The 17,208-nt window shown below is 38.0% G+C and overlaps 1 long non-coding RNA gene across 1 annotated transcript; it reads right to left on the minus strand.

Annotated features, from left to right (window-relative positions):
* Window positions 1–2,004: 2,004 nt before the first annotated feature.
* On the minus strand, window positions 2,005–14,900 carry LOC123334709. The gene is made up of 4 exons (XR_006552762.1): window positions 14,776–14,900; window positions 2,747–2,818; window positions 2,309–2,352; window positions 2,005–2,060 (listed from the first exon to the last, which is right to left on the minus strand). It is a non-coding gene; the product is annotated as an uncharacterized LOC123334709 (long non-coding RNA).
* Window positions 14,901–17,208: the final 2,308 nt, after the last annotated feature.

Consider the following 17,208-nt stretch of genomic DNA (forward strand, 5'->3'; position numbering starts at 1 on the left):
GGCACCCCACTCCAGTACTCTTGCCTGGAAAATCCCATGGACGGAGGAGCCTGGTGGGCTGCAGTTCATGGGGTCGCTAAGAGTCAGATACAACTGAGCGACTTCCCTTTCACTTTTCACTTTCCTGCATTGGAGAAGGAAATGACAACCCACTCCAGTGTTCTTGCCTAGAGAATCCCAGGGACGGGGGAGCCTGGTGGGCTACGGTCTATGGGATCGCACAGAGTTGGACACGACTGAAGTGACTTAGCAGCATGTTGTTAAATTAATTAAACAATGAGGCCATTATACCTGAGATGGCTCTGATGCCATGGTGGCCTATATGTGCAAACCAAAATCGAAGCCAGTAAATGCCTTGAGGTGATGGAATCAAAATGCTAAGGACAACCAATCACAACCAGCCAAAAGGCTTTAAGTTACAGTCAAGCAACAGTATCCTTTCTTTGTTTCTGCACTTTCTCTGTGTAAGTCATTCCCTGGGTCCTGTCAGGCAGAGTGCTCTTAAACACTTCTAATATGGCACTGTCCCATTAGAATCCGCCTTTGCTCAAATAAACCCTTAAAATATTTAATATGCTTTAGTTTATCTTTATTGATGTATTATTTGATAATAATAATGTAGGGGGAGGGGCATCAGTCTGTTTTTTTTTTTTTTTTTTTTTTTTTTTCACATCATCAGCAGTCACCAGGTTGCCAATGACTTTGTGGAATGATGCTAGTTGCTCAGTTGTGTTCAGCTCTTTGTGACTCCATGGACTGTAGCCTGCCATGTAGGCTCCTCTATTCATGGAATTCTCCAGCAAGAATACCGGAGTGGGTAGCCATTTCCTTCTCCAGGTGATCTTCCTGACTCAGAGATCAAACCTGGGTCTCCTGCATTGCAGGCAGATTCTTTACCGTCTGAGCCATGCATGTACAAATGTACAAAAATCAAACAGACCTCAAATCACTTCAGAATTACTATGCCTCATGTTTTTTTGGCCTTGATGAAATTGAGGCATGGGGTACTATTTTTATATTATAATTTTGTGAACAAATTATCAATGGGTCATACTTCTCATGGGGCATAGAACTCTTTTCTTTTTGGATATTGATGAATTTATCTATTTCAAATATAACTTAGTACTAACACTTCAAGATCTTTACTACATATTGATTCCTCAAATATAAAATATATACATTTTAGTTGAACCTCATCAAAATTCTGTGACTATTCAAGCCAGCCCTTACTATTTCCATTTTATTGATAAAGTTGAGTGAGGTTAAAAAGTTCGTCTTAGGTCACTGAGATTGATGGGGAAAGAACCTGCAGTTAATCTGTCTCCCTTCCTCTGCACAACATGGTTTCTTAAGGAGAAGGGAAGATTGATAATATTAAAACAAAAAGGTAGCTTTTTAAAATGTCAAAAACACATTATCACAGAGCAAGAGCCATCAAAACCAGGAAATCCTTGTGAATGTCTCAGCTGTAATCTTTCTCACCCTGAACTCTTTTTGAAATTGAACAATACAGTAGTTAAAAATGTATCTTGCAAGACTTCCCTGGTGACCCAGTGGTAAAGAATTCACCTGCCAATGCAGGGGACATGGATTCAGTCTCTGGTCCAGATTCCACATGCCTCAGAGTAACTAAACTCTGAGGCACAGCTACTGAGCCTGTGCTCTGGGGTCTGTGAACCACAGCTACTGAAGCCTGCATGCTCTAGAGCTCATGCTCTGCAACAAAGAAAAGCCACTGCAACAAAGAGAAATTCACAAACCAAACTAGAGAGTAGCCCTCATTGGCCACAACTAGAGAAAACCCTTACAATAAATACCCAGTGCAGCCAAAAATAAAATTAAATAAATAAATTGTTGTTTAGTCTCTAAGTCGTATACAACTCTTTTACGACCCCATGAACTGTAACTTACTAGTCTTCTCTGTCCATGGGATTTCCCAGGCAAGAATACTGGAGTGGATTGTCATTTCGTTATCCAGGGGCTCTTCCTGACCCAGGGATTGAACCCGTGTCTCCTGCGTTGTCAGGTGGATTCTTTACTGCTGAGCCACCAGGGAAGCCCTAATTGAATAAACAAATAAAATGTATGTTGTAAAAAAAGCTACTGAAAAACACTGTAAAAGTGAAGAGAAGTAAGTTAGAGGAATAAAAGCAAAAAACTTTTCTTAAAATCTATAATCTTTTTAAATTTCTGTGCCAATCTCAGTACTTGCCTTTGTCTTATGAAGCATCATATGATTTAAAATTAAAATTTGGTTGTAATGGAGATAAAAAAACAAAACAAAACAGTATAGGGTTAATCTACTCACCTCCCTTCCTACATTCCTTAACCTTTTCTTTCTTTGCTCAGCATCTATGCAAAAAAAAAAAAAAAAAAAAAAATGGGGATGGAGGAAATGGGTAGGGGACATGGGAATAATAGGAGGTTTTTGACTAGGAAGGGTAAATTATCTCACACATTTGACTTTGTTTAATATATGCAAGCATGGAGAGAAGTGATTAAACCATAGGTATGAGAATGCAGACACTGATGGATCCTTTTCCATAATGCTGTCTGATTATTTAAAAGTTAAAATTTTATTAGAAGATAAAAAATCTAATCAGAAAATTTCAGGGAATATTCTGTTTGTGTTTTTCTATTACAGATTTGAAGCTTTGCCTTCGTAATACAGAACGTTTGACTTAAATTCAATATAAAAAAAACTTAGAGCAATTCAGTGCAGGAAAGTCACTTTTTCTGTGTGAACCTTTGATGAACTTTATCCAAATTCTAGTTCTTCCCACATTGACTCAGTTTCTATCCAATAGAACAAGGTGACCTGTCAAAGTAGAAAGGACAAAATTCAGTGACTCACAGAAGTGTTTTTTCTTTTATTTCTAAACAAGTTAAGTGCAAAGGCCTTTGATAAGAGTGATTTTAACAACCTTGTTATCAGTTTGTAGTGAGGCAGTTCCTCTTCCTTCCTCCCCTCCCAGCCATCCCCAATAATAAAGTGCTCACCCAAAAGAAACATTCTAGAAAACTTTTAAAGATATACTTGTTGGTTTGAGTGTAGATATTAATTCTTGGAATTACTTTGAATTTGGAGTGCTTAACTAAATTGTTACTGAAGTATACTCTTTTTTTCCTTCACAATTACCATTGCAAACAAGGCAAAATGATTCTTAAATTGGTACCCAGCCATAAAGAATTCAAGTGTAATTTAGCTTAAAGCCTTCACTGACTGCTTCAATCTCAATGTCATAAGGAGATGTGTTTGGATCAGGAAGTGATTTACATTACTGGTGTTTAATTGGCCTGATGAGATATGCATAATTAGGAATTATATAACCTCATTGTATCTACATTTATCAAATACAAGTGAAAATAATGAGGCTTATTTCTTCCATAGATTTTGGTGTCTTTGAAAAAAGTGGACTATCAGTTGCTGTTATAATAAAACAGCACAATGCTACTGTTTTCAAAAATTTAGAGTGATTAACAAATCACTTAAAAAAATCTAAAGCACTCTTCCCTGGAGGAAGGCATGGCAACCCACTTCAGTATTCTTGCCTGGAGAATCCCATGGACAGAGAAGCCTGGCTGGCTACGGTCCATGGGGTCACAGAGTGTTGGACATGACTGAAGCAAAGGAGGACGCATACAAAACCCTTTTGGTAAAGGCCAGGAGAGTATAAATTTTAAGACAAGGGGAAAGAAATATAGTTCAATATTTTTCTGTATCTAATATTCAGTATGAATGCCACTGTCTTTCAGATTTCTTCTTCCCTAAATTGGCATTGATGACAAAGATTGAGTTTTGTATAGTCCACTAATAAAGACCTTTCCATTTATTTTTTTGGAAAAGAATGAAGTTGTTTAATGAAATATATTATTTTCTTATTCCTTTAGTAACTATTTTCTCAGCACTCAGTATTATTCAGATAATGCTGGAACCTCCCACTGGTCAGAATTTTCAACACTGAAGATCAAAGCCTTTCAAAATGACATGCTTGTGTGACATGCAATTGCCTTTCACCTAGAAAGAGCAGATTATCAGGTCCCATGAAGGATCTGGGTGTTACTTTACTTTCATGTTAACAAGTTAGCCTGACACAGTTTCATGATGCTGGCAGAAGACACAAGACTCCTGGTTCAGAGAAAGTACATTGTAACGGCATAGCAGGCAGCATGAGATTTATATTTGCATTGATTCTCCCTCTCCTGAGATATCCATGGGTTTGATATGAAGAGGGCTAGATGGATTCTGTCTATACAGTGGTGCTCTGTCACAACTAAGAAACTCCAACCTTAAGGAATTTAATTATTTTAATGGGATAAAATTTGCCCAACTTTTGTTCTGGGAGAGAGACACTATCTTTATTATAATAGACAATATGCAAAGTTTCTCTGTGATCCAGAGGAAGACCTATCTCCATATTCCAAGTCTATTAACTATACAAACATTCTTGAAAAGATAAAGTCAGTCAGTGCCCCTGCTCGCAAGACATTCAGAAAATTGAGAGACCGTAGAGAATTGCCTCCCAAAACTGGTAACCAATGTGGTATGACTTCAGGGGACTGGCTGATATGTGAACCAGCTGATATACAAATATTTAGTGTAATTGATTTTATCTTAGTTTCATCCTTTCAGCAGATAATTTTTACATACAGCCCGCGTTTTCCTTGCAGCGCTCCTCATCTGTTACGTTACCTAGAGCTGTGTGTTGTCACTGCCAGTGTCCCATAAGTCACTGTTTCAGCAACCATGGCGGCTTGGCTTACTACAAATCTGTATTCTTACCCTATTTTTATTCCTATTTTCTTCATTCTTCAGAATATACTGCACAATGAACTTTATAAACACCTGGTACTTTCTTTAAGCTTTTCTTCTCTTTGATCATATAACTTGAGATACTTAAAGACATGAGGCATGTTAGCACTTATATTTCTTCTTTTATCTCTTTAAATAGTGATCCCTAGATTCATTTTATATTCTCCTCCTTCTGTATCAGAGTAAGTTATAACAGAGGAAATGAGATCTGAGAGCTGGAGGAGAAGACAAAGCTTAGGGCACAGGTACAAAAGTAGGAATCATGAAAGTAGGAAAACCCAATTACACCTGTATTGTCTTCTTTTGATATTGGATTTTAATCTCTATAAGCACACACATCTATTGTTTTTCTATTGTCTTACTGAGTATGCTTGATTACAGTATAGCAGGAATTACATATGTTCTCTATAACCTGTATGTGCAAAATATTTTGTAACTTCCCTTATTTTACTTAGCTGATTTCATCCTGCTTACACGATTCAATTCCAGGAAAAGATTCAGTTCCAAGTACAGTCTTTCCAAGTATAGATACCTCAGACTCTTTTAAGGAAATATACTCATTTTCAACAATTTAGAACCCAATTTTGACTGTATCTTCTGTTAGCAAATGCTCTCCCCTTCTCATCTTTCTTCTCAATGTGAAAGTGGAAGTTGTACCTGTCTTCACATGGCAAAATATGGGACCACTGTTTTGCTTTTTTTTTTTTTTGTCCTTTGCTATAGAAAGGCTGGTCTGGTCCCCAAGGGTTCAGTGCTAGTGTCCTCTGCAAATGTGGCTGGTTCTACCTGAACCTGTTGAATATTTTGCTGGTACTAACTTCTGTCTTGGTTTCTGCCAGTTGCCTCAACTTGTGTGCCTATACTGTGTGGTCTCCTTTTCCCAATCCAGAGTCCCTGCTACGTCCTTGTAGCATTTCTGCATTCCCTCACTGACCCATATAGGAGCTGCGGGGTCTCTGACAAGCCATGCAGAGGCTGAGGGAGGTCTGGTGCACCCTCTTGGATATGTCACAGTGTTGAATGTCTCCCTCTGCAATCCTACTATACAGCTCTTTGACCTATTGACAGAGAAGCAGAGCACCAACCTTTCATTTAACCTATTTCTGCTTTCTATGGACATTTTGAGTTTCCTTGTTCTCTCCCTTTGGTGGAGGCACAGGGAAGGCAGTGTGGCTGTTCTGGTTCTGACAGGCATCTCATCAGCTTAACTGCATTCCCTCTGAGAAGTGTGCTTTCCTTTCATGGCAAAGACTTTTTTCCTTTTCTCCTTTTCATACAGAATATATCCCTTGCATAATATACTTCATCATTTCACTACAGTTCTAATAAAACTCGAGGATTAACATCTATTAAGCCTATATCCTTATATAAGAATTGGAGTTCAGGGGATTTAGAAAAACCTTATCCCTTTAAACAAAGCCTCGGTTTCAAGAATATCACTGGGTGGAATTTCCTAGTGGTCCAATGGTTAGGACTTGGTGCTTTCACTTCCATGGCCCAGGTTCAATCCCTGGTCGGAAAACTAAGATCCCGCAAGTCACACATCACTGCCAAAAAATATATGTGTGTATTTCACCAGGGATTCAAAAATCTAATTTTGGTCAAAAGCTGAGTATGGTTACCTTTTCATGTTACATTCCTGTTTTACACTTGCCTAAGATAATGACCAAGGTTTCACTAGCTGAAGAGGGGAGGGTATCAATACAAGGAAATGTGAGAAAGAAAAGCACATATTAACATATTTTGAAATCATCCCATAAAACTGGCTCTGGCTAACTTAGTCAAAGGCAACATTTTGGAAGGCCATTGAGTTCCCGGAAAACCAGAGGGAGGCTGAGGGATAAGTATGAGAATAAGCTGGATCCTAGGGTAATGCAGAGTACTAAGATGTGGAAAGCATGAAGTATAGCTAGGATGCCACAGTTTAAGATCCAAAGGACTGGCAGAGAGCTGAGCTTATGTGGGAGTCTATTCTCTGCCTTTGCTAGGGATGGGGAGAGGGGGTGTCTGTCAGGTTCAGCTTCCATAGTAAGTTGCATGCACCTGGATCACCATCAAAATCACTGCAGATGGTGACTGCAGCCATGAATTAAAAGTCGCTTACTCCTTGGAAGAAAAGTTATGACCAACCTAGACAGCATATTAAAAAGCAGAGACATTACTTTGTCAACAAAGGTCCATCTAGTCAAGGCTATAGTCTTTCCAGTAGTCGTGTATGGATGTGAGAGTTGGACTATAAAGAAAGCTGAGCGCTGAAGAATTGATGCTTTTGAACTGTGGTATTGGAGAAGACTCTTGAGAGTCCCTTGGACTGCAAGGAGATCCAACCAGTCCATCCTAAAGGAGATCAGTCCTGGGTGTTCATTGGAAGGAATGATATTGAAGCTGAAACTCCAATATTGGCCATCCGATGTGAAGAGTTGACTCATTGGAAAAGACCCTGATGCTGGGAAAGATTGAGGGCAGGAGGGGAAGGAGACGACAGAGGATGAGATGGTTGGATGGCATCACAGACTCAATGGACGTGGGTTTGGGTAGGCTCTGGGAGTTGGTGATGGACCGGGAGGCCTGGTGTGCTGTGGTTCATGGGGTCGCAAAGAGTCAGACACGACTGAGCGACTGAACTGAACTGAACTGAACACAACCATTGCTGGTGGATCCTGGAGTCTTGGTCAGCCTCCAGGAAGGAAATTAGGGTACTATTAGGAAACCTTTCTCAGGAAGCCCTAATTGGCAAATATATATAATACCTAAATGAAAACAAGAAAAGATAGGGAGGAAGGGCTAAAAAAATAGAAGATGGGGTCTTCAAAAGTGAATTTTTTCTTTGGATTCCATCAAGGATATTATCAAGAACTCTGGGGGTTGATGCATGGTCTTGACCCTAGCATGCACTCAATACCTCCTCTACCCTCTGCTTTTCTCTGCTTTATTCTTCTTCTCTGGAGACTGCTTTCTCTCCTTCTCTGTGTGTCACCTCTACAGCACCAGAGTTCACAGGTCTTCCATTTAAGTAAAGTGCAGATTTACTCAGTTCAGTTCAGTCATTCAGTCATGTCTGACTCTTTGCAACCGCATGAACTGCAGCATGCCAAGCCTCCCTGTCCATCAAGACTCCAACTGCCGGAGTCTACCCAAACTCATGTCCATCAAGTCGGTGATGCCATCCAACCATCTCATCCTCTGTCATCCCCTTCCCCTCCTGCCTTCAATTTTTCCCAGCATCAGGGTCTTTTCAAATGAGTCAGCTTTCTCATCAGGTGGCCAAAGTATTGGAGTTTCGGCTTCAACATCAGTCCTTCCAGTGAACACCCAGGACTGATCTTCTTTAGGATGGACTGATTGGATCTCCTTGCAGTCCAAGGGACTCTCAAGAGTCTTCTCCAAAGGGGCTCTTAATTTCAATTCTAAACTTTTAAGAGAACAAACCTGATTGGACTAGTTGGGTGTATCTACAGCTTATTAGCTATCGATACAGGGGGGAATGGGTAGGTACAAAGGGTTATGAAGCACAAATGCCCCTGTGGATGGTGCGAGGATGGCAGTGAGGAGAGAATGGGACATGGAGTGATAAGACAGGCTAAAGTGTCTATTGCAGGTTAATAGTATGTTCACAAGTGACTATATCATAACTTATTTTGGTAACCCCTTATTATTGAATATTCTTTCATCCCAGGTTTATTCTATTATAAACAAAATGTGGTAGGCTATACTCCAATATAAAATGGTTTTGGTTCTAAAAAAATAAAAATAAAATTTAAACAAACTGTGATAAAAATACTTGGAGGGGTTTGGGGGAAAATGGATACATGTATATGTATGGCTGAGGCCCCATCAATGTTCAATGAAACTAGCACAACATTGTCAATCAGCTATACCCTAATACAAAATAAAAAGTATTAAAACAAAAAAGATTTGCTACATATATACAATGGAATACTACTCAGTCATGAGAAAAGAATGAAATAATGCTATTTGGAGCAACACAGATGCACCTAGAGACTATCATACTAAATGAAGTAAATCAGAAAGAGAAAGACAAATATCATATGATATCATTTATATGTGAATTCTAAAATATGACACAAATGAACTTATATATGAACTAGAAACAGACTCATAGATACAGAGAGCAGTCTTTTGGTTGCCAAGAGGTAGGGGTAATGGGGGAGGGACAGACTGGGAGTTTGTGATTAGCAGGTACAAACTAGTCTACAGAGAATGGATAAACAAAAGGGAACTATATTCAATATCCTATAATAAACCGTAATGGAAAAGAATATGCAGAAAAGTATGTGTGCATATAATATGTATGTATAATTGCATCACTTGGGTGTATAGCAAAAATAAACACAACACTGTAAATCAACAAAAAGTAAACTTAAAAAAATTTACTTGGAGGTAAGTCCCTTTTGATCCCCCTTAAGATTAATTCCTAGAATTACATATTAGAATTTTTGATATATATTGAGATCATCTTCCAGAAAGTTTGTGCCAATTTGTGCCACCTCCAGATACTTAAAAGTACTAATTTCTCTGCACTCTTGCTTGGGTATGTTAATTTGGTTATTAGATATATTAAAATAGTTCATTGCTTAATTTTGCATGGTTTTAATTCCAAATAAATTTGACCCCTTTTAAATAAGCATATTAGTCATTGTATTTCTTCATCTTTTATTTATTCACTTACTGTGTAAATCTTTACTGATTTTGAAGACTCTTTAGTTGTAAAAAAATAGCAATCCTGTGCCTTATATGTATCAAGTATCTCCCCAAGTTATGGTATGCTTTTTGAAATTTTATAACTAGATTTTTAAAACATAGCTTTGAATAGCTTAAAAAAAAAAAAACAACCCATGATTGCATAATATAACTCAAAATTTAGGCAGAAGGAAATTATTCTTTATAGAGTTATTTAATTTATTTTTTCCTTTGTGGAATATACTGATCTTTTGTTCTGCTTTCTGCCTTTAGGGAACAAAGTATCTGTTGGCCAAAGCCACCAGAAATGAAAGATAGGGAGAGTAAAGCTGTATTATGCACAAGTGATGTTGCTGACTTGTTGATAGATTTTGTCACATAAATCCAAGATATAGATGATCTATGCTCATTTTATTTAGTCACTTAGGGACAGGAGAAGAAGGAAACAAAGAGAGTGGGTGGTAATGAAGCACCAATTTTTAGCATATTGCCTCTGTTTCTAAATCTCCTTTCAATTTTCCAATGATATTCAAAGGTCAAGATTTTGCTGAGAGCTGACCAGAATTAACTTCTATGTGTCAAATGGAAATTGGCTCAGAACCTAGAGTGTAGTGGGAGGTATTGTATCTTCTTCCAAGAGATGTTGGCTGAGAGGCTGCCTATTTATGTGCTATGGAGCTTTTCAGATTAGAAAATTAAATTATTTTATCTTTGGCTTTAAGGAATAAATGTGTATTTCCATGCTTTCTAGCCCTAAGTGACACCACACATACTTTCCTAAGTTATATTTTCACCACCACCTGAAAAATATTATTTCATTTTTTGTTGTCACAGTAAGAATTAGTCCTCTTGATGTTAAAGACATTCAGCACAATCTGGATAAGGAGTATTATGAGAATGTAGTAGTTTAATTCAAATTGCTATGCAAAGTTCACTAAGGACAGAACTTTCTAGATGTACACTGTCTAGTGATGACCTTTTCACCAGACAGCTCCTATAACACCTCAAACACAGTGCGTCTGAACTGTGGCAATACACCATAAGATGACTTCCAGTAGGTCCTTCTCTCCTATTACCCTCTCTTTTTGAACACTGGCAGAACTCCTGACTTGCTCCTAACCAATCAAATATGACAAAGGCAATGGGATTTCACTCTTTTGATTAAGCTGTATCATAGGCCATGTTGTGCAAGATAGAGCTAGAGAATCTTCCATTAACTTTGAAGAAGCAAATGGCCATGTTTTGAACTTCCTGTGGAGAGCGCCATATGGCAGGGAACTCCTTCTAAGACCTGACCTGAAGGCAACCTCCAGCTAGCAGCTAGTTAGAAAATGGGTTGTTGTTGCATTGTTCAGTCGCCTGCCCAGTCATGTCTGACTCTTTGTGACCCCATTGATTGCAGCAAGCCAGGCCTCTCTGTCCCTCACTGTCTCCTGAAGTTTGCCCAAGTTCATGTCCATTCCATCAGTGATGCCATCCAGTCATCTCATCCTCTGATGCCCTCTTCTCATTCTGCCCTCAATCTTTCCCAGCATCAGGGACTTTTCCAATGAGTCAGCTCTTCACATCAGGTGACCAAAATACTGGAGTTTCAGCCTCAGCATCAGTCTTTCCAATGACTATTCAGGGTTGGTTTCCCTTAAGATTAACTGATTTGATCTCCTTGTCGTCCAGGGGACTCTCAGGAGTCTTCTCCAGCACCACAGTTCAGAGACATAAAATTCTTTGGTTGGGATCCTCAGTTATTTAGCCACCAAGAAACAAATTCTGTCAGAAACCTGAAAAAGCTTAAAAAAGTGGATCTTCCACAGGCAGGCCTCCAGAGGAAAACACAGCCCAATCAACACCTCAGTTATAGCCTTGTGAGCTCCTGAGAAGAGAATCTATTTAAGTCATGTGCAGACTGCTGATCACAGAAACTGTGAGATAATAAAGAGAAAATTGTGCTGGAGTCCAGCTCCAGCAGCCAGGGAATCAGCCTGAAGGGGTGAGCGGTGTCCGCAGACAATGATGTAGCCTCTGACTCGAGGTACGGGACTACATGTTTATTTCAAGCTTCAGGTTTTCTTTTATACTTTGACAAAAGCATTAGGTCAGAGGTTTGACATTTTTAGTTTCCCCCACCCAGATTTATTGTCTCCAGAAATCCTTGTTGCCCTACAAACAGAGTTCCTGCTTCAGCGAAACTCTCAGAATCGGCTTTACTATCTATTATCTACTTTCTCTTATGTGTCCTATACTTACTTGTGATTATATTGTAACTCATGCTACATTCCTCAGTTTATTTCTTATCTTTCTAAATCCTGTTTGCCCCTAGCATCTTAAGATCACTATCTCCTAAAAAGGCTTCTAGCTATTCTTCAGTTCAGTTCAGTTCATTTCAGTCGCTCAGTTGTGTCCAACTCTGCAATCCCATGAATCACAGCACGCCAGGCCTCCCTGTCCATCACCAACTCCCGGAGTTCACTCAGACTCACATCCATCGAGTCAGTGATGCCATCCAGCCATCTCATCCTCTGTCATCCCCTTCTCCTCCTGCCCCCAATCCCTCCCAGCATCAGAGTCTTTTCCAATGAGTCAACTCTTCGCATCAGGTGGCCAAAGTACTGGAGTTTCAGCTTTAGCATCATTCCTTCCAAAGAAATCCCAGGGCTGATCTCCTTCAGAATGGACTGGTTGGATCTCCTTGCAGTCCAAGGGACTCTCAAGAGTCTTTTCCAACACCACAGTTCAAAAGCATCAATTCTTTGGCGCTCAGCCTTCTTCACAGTCCAACTCTCACATCCATACATGACCACAGGAAAAACCACAGCCTTGACTAGACGGACCTTTGTTGGTAAAGTAATGTCTCTGCTTTTGAATATGCTATCTAGGTTGGTCATGACTTTCCTTCCAAGGAGTAAGTGTCTTTTAATTTCATGGCTGCAGTCACCATGTGCAGTGATTTTGGAGCCCCCCAAAATAAAGTCTGACACTGTTTCCAGTGTTTCTCCATCTATTTCCCATGAAGTGATGGGACCGGATGCCATGATCTTCATTTTCTGAATATTGAGCTTTAAGCCAACTTTTTCACTCTCCACTTTCCCTTTCATCAAGAGGCTTTTAAACCCTAAACTCAGCAAACTTCTTTTGCCTTAAATATTTCCTTCACAAACAGGTCTCAGAAAACAATCCTTCCCATGGCCTCAAGCTGCAGCCTACGTGCTCATCCTGGGACATTCTTTGTAAAGATCCTTGAACAAATGTCTATAGATTATTTTCTGGGCACAACTGCAGAAGGCTTTGGCTTTCTCATGCTTCTCTCAAGAACAATAAGCACCTTAACATTCTTTTCAGCCAACTCAACCGAAGAAAGGAAAGAACAAGTCAGAATCACAAGGCCTAACTCCTTCATCCTGGGACCGTGCCTGCGGGATGAGGGGAGGGGGTTGGGGCCGTGCCTCCATTTTGTCAGTAATGCCTAACGCGGCTCCTGACAAATTTCTTTAAACTACCAAGTTTATAGGAATTTGGTATATAGCATATAAAACTAACATACAAACCTAAACTCATTATTATCTTTCCCAGGCTTTATACAGACATACATACAGTACAACTTTATTTTCCCCATGAAATTCACCTTTGATTCCCAAAGTCAAGCAGCTATCAAATCCTGCTGATTTTATATTTAAATTATTTCATTTATGACTCTACTTGTTAATTTCCTCTTTTGCTTTTCTGATTTGTATCCTCTTTACTTCCTACCTAGACCACTGGAGATCTTTTCCTTCCCTGGGCCTTTACTGTATCTTTGTCCTGTGCAATGCTGGCACACTACTCCACCCAAAACTGTGCTTCCCAATGCATCTTTTACAGATACCAGTTCCACAAAATTCCCACAGGAGTACAAACTCCAGGAGGGGAAGAAAGGAGGCTACCGGTCCACCACTATATATCCCATTTTAGGCTCTCTTTTTTACTCAAAGTCATCTTGACTGAGATAATTTGAAGTTAGTGGGTGGTGGATAAGGTGCTAATGTGTGAGAATACTAGCTCAGATAACCAGGTAGTTTTCATAATTCAAGATTCCAGAACAACAAAGGAAGTGAACTGGGAGGAAGCTTATAAACTTGTGAAGTTGAATATTCTTGATTCTTTTGTTATTATTAAACCACTGCAGTTTGCCAAGTCCTTTCACCCTGATTGTAAATCGCAAAGGGAATCCAATCCCATGTGTTTCTGATTAGCTTGCAGTTGAATTATCCAAAAGTTTTGTAAGAACCATTTGAAGTACAAAAAACTTTGTAAAATAAATCTTTATATTTAAATTTTTATTCATTTATTTTTGTTTGCTCATGGTTTTAAGGGGAGAAAGAGTTAGCGGTCTACTAAAGAAGAGTATTGAGAAGGAATATTTTGAGTTAGAATCAGTCTCATGAAGAAATCTTAAAATCTCACAAAATGATCAAATTAATTCTTAAAACTTAGATCTGTTGTTCATATCAATATTGAATGATAGTAAAATTTCTTGATTTTTGGAAATTTTCTGCCTATAATTAAAATCCACATATTTTAGGTAAATATAGCATTTATATAGTATTAGATTTCAAAATATCTTTGTTTTTTTTTTCTAGATTAGAGATTACTTTAGATGCTTGGTTGTATATCATTGACTGTTAATGTGATCTTTTCTTCATTAAATGAGTCATGAGAATGTCCAAGAGCAGAGAAAGCAAGACAGTATTAAGCAAAATAGAGATTACCAAGGTTATCAATCTGTCTAAAGGACTTAAAAGTTAAATATAAAATTATAATATACATATCTCAAATTGATATGATATATAATCAAATTATGATATGTGTGCAATAATATCTACTGAGTAAATTTGAAATTGAATGACTGTTTATAAAAATAAAATAAAAATTTGTAGAATTGATACATTTAAAGTGAAAGTGACAGTCATTCAGTCATGTCCGACTCTTTGCAACCCCATGGACTGTACAGTCCATGGAATTCTATGGACCAAAATACTGGAGTGGGTAGCCTTTCCTTCCGCCAGGGGATCTTTCCAACCCAGGGATCAAACCCAGGTCTCCTGCATTGCAGGCAGATTCTTTACCAGCTGAGCCACCAGGGAAGCCCAATACATTTAAAGAAGCATTGCAAATGTATTTTATCATACCAAAAGCACACAGACTAGTGAACTGTTCTCAAAAACTCCATTTTATCCCATTTGTTTCCTAAGTTTTAGCATCTCAGATTCCCGACTGAGGGTGCTTACCTTAGAGAGTGGTCATCTCACCCCATTGACTGGAACTTAGGGAGTGATCATCTCACCCCATTGACTCTGTTATAGAAAGTATTTGGTCCAGATTTACACCATTGCATATTGTATCTAAATATAATGGCAGATTTCATGTATAATGAGAATAATAACTTAAAATTATGAAATGGAATTCTTATGAAACATTATTTCTTAATGTTCTGAATTTTATGCCAGTAAACATCCAGGATTGGAGCATACTTCTTAGTGCATAACTCTCTGTTCTTATTGTGAACCATCACCCACTACATTCAGTACCTCTTAATCTGGCATAAAGGATCTGAGTGCTATCATTAATTTTCTATGAAATTCATGCTTACCATATTCTATGAACAGACCAGGATTTTATAGAACATGTTTGATTCCTTTGGGAAACATTTTTATTTTGGGGTTTCTGAGCAGAAACATTTCTGCAGTTGACTAGCAGTTTGCCAAGTAGTTTCTGAAACCTAGCTGTTTTTAAAAGGCCAAAAGAGTGGTGTAAATTGTTGACCACCTGTTAGTGTTCTTATCAAGAAATTACTATCTCGGGTAGAGCAAAGTAGACAATGAATTCTTAGGTGCCATCTGGTTCTAGTATTCTATTATTCAAGAACCTCAGATTCACTTATTATTTCATGTAACTTATAGAAGTTTACTTTGGGACTAGCTATGCATAGATTTGTGTCTTTTGGGATACATAAACAGACTTTTCACAGCTACTTCTCTACTTTTGCTAATATTTCTTACTAATATCTGATGATCAAATGTTTTTTCAAGAGTAGGAAGATAATACTTTCCATGTCACATTAGGCTTAAAATATAAATCCTTTAGGGAGAGAATATACACCAATTTAAATTTCCACTGAAGTAATAATGACTGAGCCTGTTCAGTGAGCAGACTGTGATAGCAGTTGCTAGATACCCCTGAAGGTGTGAGGAAGGACAGACCCCTCACAGGGGAAGGGGAGCCACAGTGAAGAGTATGGGGAGCTTTTCTCTTTTAGAGTTGGTCTGTCTAGTTTTATGCTTCCTACAGACAGAAAAGTATGACATTCCACCCACAACTTTAGACTTTGATAGTTAAGTACTCCCAAAGTGTAGGAGAGTACCCTTAAGTGGATAGAGTACAATATTATTTATCTCTACAAATGTTAACATTCATTATTTTCATTAGGTAAAAAAGGCTGATCAACCTACAGATATTTAAGTTTAGCAATGAATTGTTACAAGAAATGTAAAAAAGTATAAAAGGCAACAGCTATTTTAAATAACACATAAGGAAAGGGAAAGCTAACCTTGGAAATAAATTGCCATTATAATGAATTAAAGCCAAAATTGTATTTTTTGCATCAAATTAAAAAATTTTTTATCCAAATTAATTTGTCACAGCATCTACCTTATTGACACAAATTAGGCTATTGTTTAATCAGAAAAAAATGATAGTAAATACTGATTTTTTCATGTACAGTAGTAATATTATGGGCATAGGGACAAATTGGTTTATGTTTGTTTCAACAGGCCATTTATGACCCTATTAGGAGATGTTTTAAGGGCGTTTCTTAGCATTTTTAACAAAATATTTGTACTCCTACTGAAAATAGCTTAATATGAAGTCCCAAAGGAATCCTGTCTGCCTTATAAAGTTGCTTTTAGAGTTTTGAATTTCTGGCCTCCTCCTTCCAAATGCATAGTGGATATACATTCTAACTCCAAATTCAAGTTTTGGAGAAACAGTATATTTCCCTTCCTAAATATTTGCCAGTGCATAACCTCTTCATCCATAGTTTTTAAATGGTGAAATATAAATTAATTTCTTACTCTGTAATTCCTAATATAGTCTCCACAACTTCCCTTTTCATACATAAAGACACATGTACATTCTTTTACCACCATCTATATATCAACTTGAGAGGCCATGCACTAAGTTGAAAGTGTGGCATCAAATTCTTGCTCTACAACTTGCTAACTGTACACAACCTTTTGGCAAATTATTTACCCATTATAACAATTCCAATTCCTGGTCTATAAAATTGTATCATAATAGCAACCACCAGACACAGTTGCTGTGAGGACAGTTGTTATCAGTGAACTGTGAGACAGTGAATGTGAAGTTGGCAGCATAGCCCCCTGCGTGTATAGTAAAATGTGCTCTCTAACTTTTAGAAATTTTTTCCCTAATATTAATTCATCCCTCTCATGGAGTTTGTTAACTACATCCTATTTTGCTAAAACAACCTCTCTGTTTACTTAATAAAATATAATCTTGTGCAAATATAAGAATTACAGACTGAATGTCAATTTGTGACAAGTACAAGATATACTGAGGCCATTATCTGGTGAATACAGTGTATATAGATAATATAGGTAGCCAAACTAAACAATTTATTGAGATAAGCATAAATAAAATGA

Source organism: Bubalus bubalis, chromosome 8 (assembly GCF_019923935.1).
Source record: "Bubalus bubalis isolate 160015118507 breed Murrah chromosome 8, NDDB_SH_1, whole genome shotgun sequence".
NCBI classification, from domain to species: domain Eukaryota; kingdom Metazoa; phylum Chordata; class Mammalia; order Artiodactyla; family Bovidae; genus Bubalus; species Bubalus bubalis.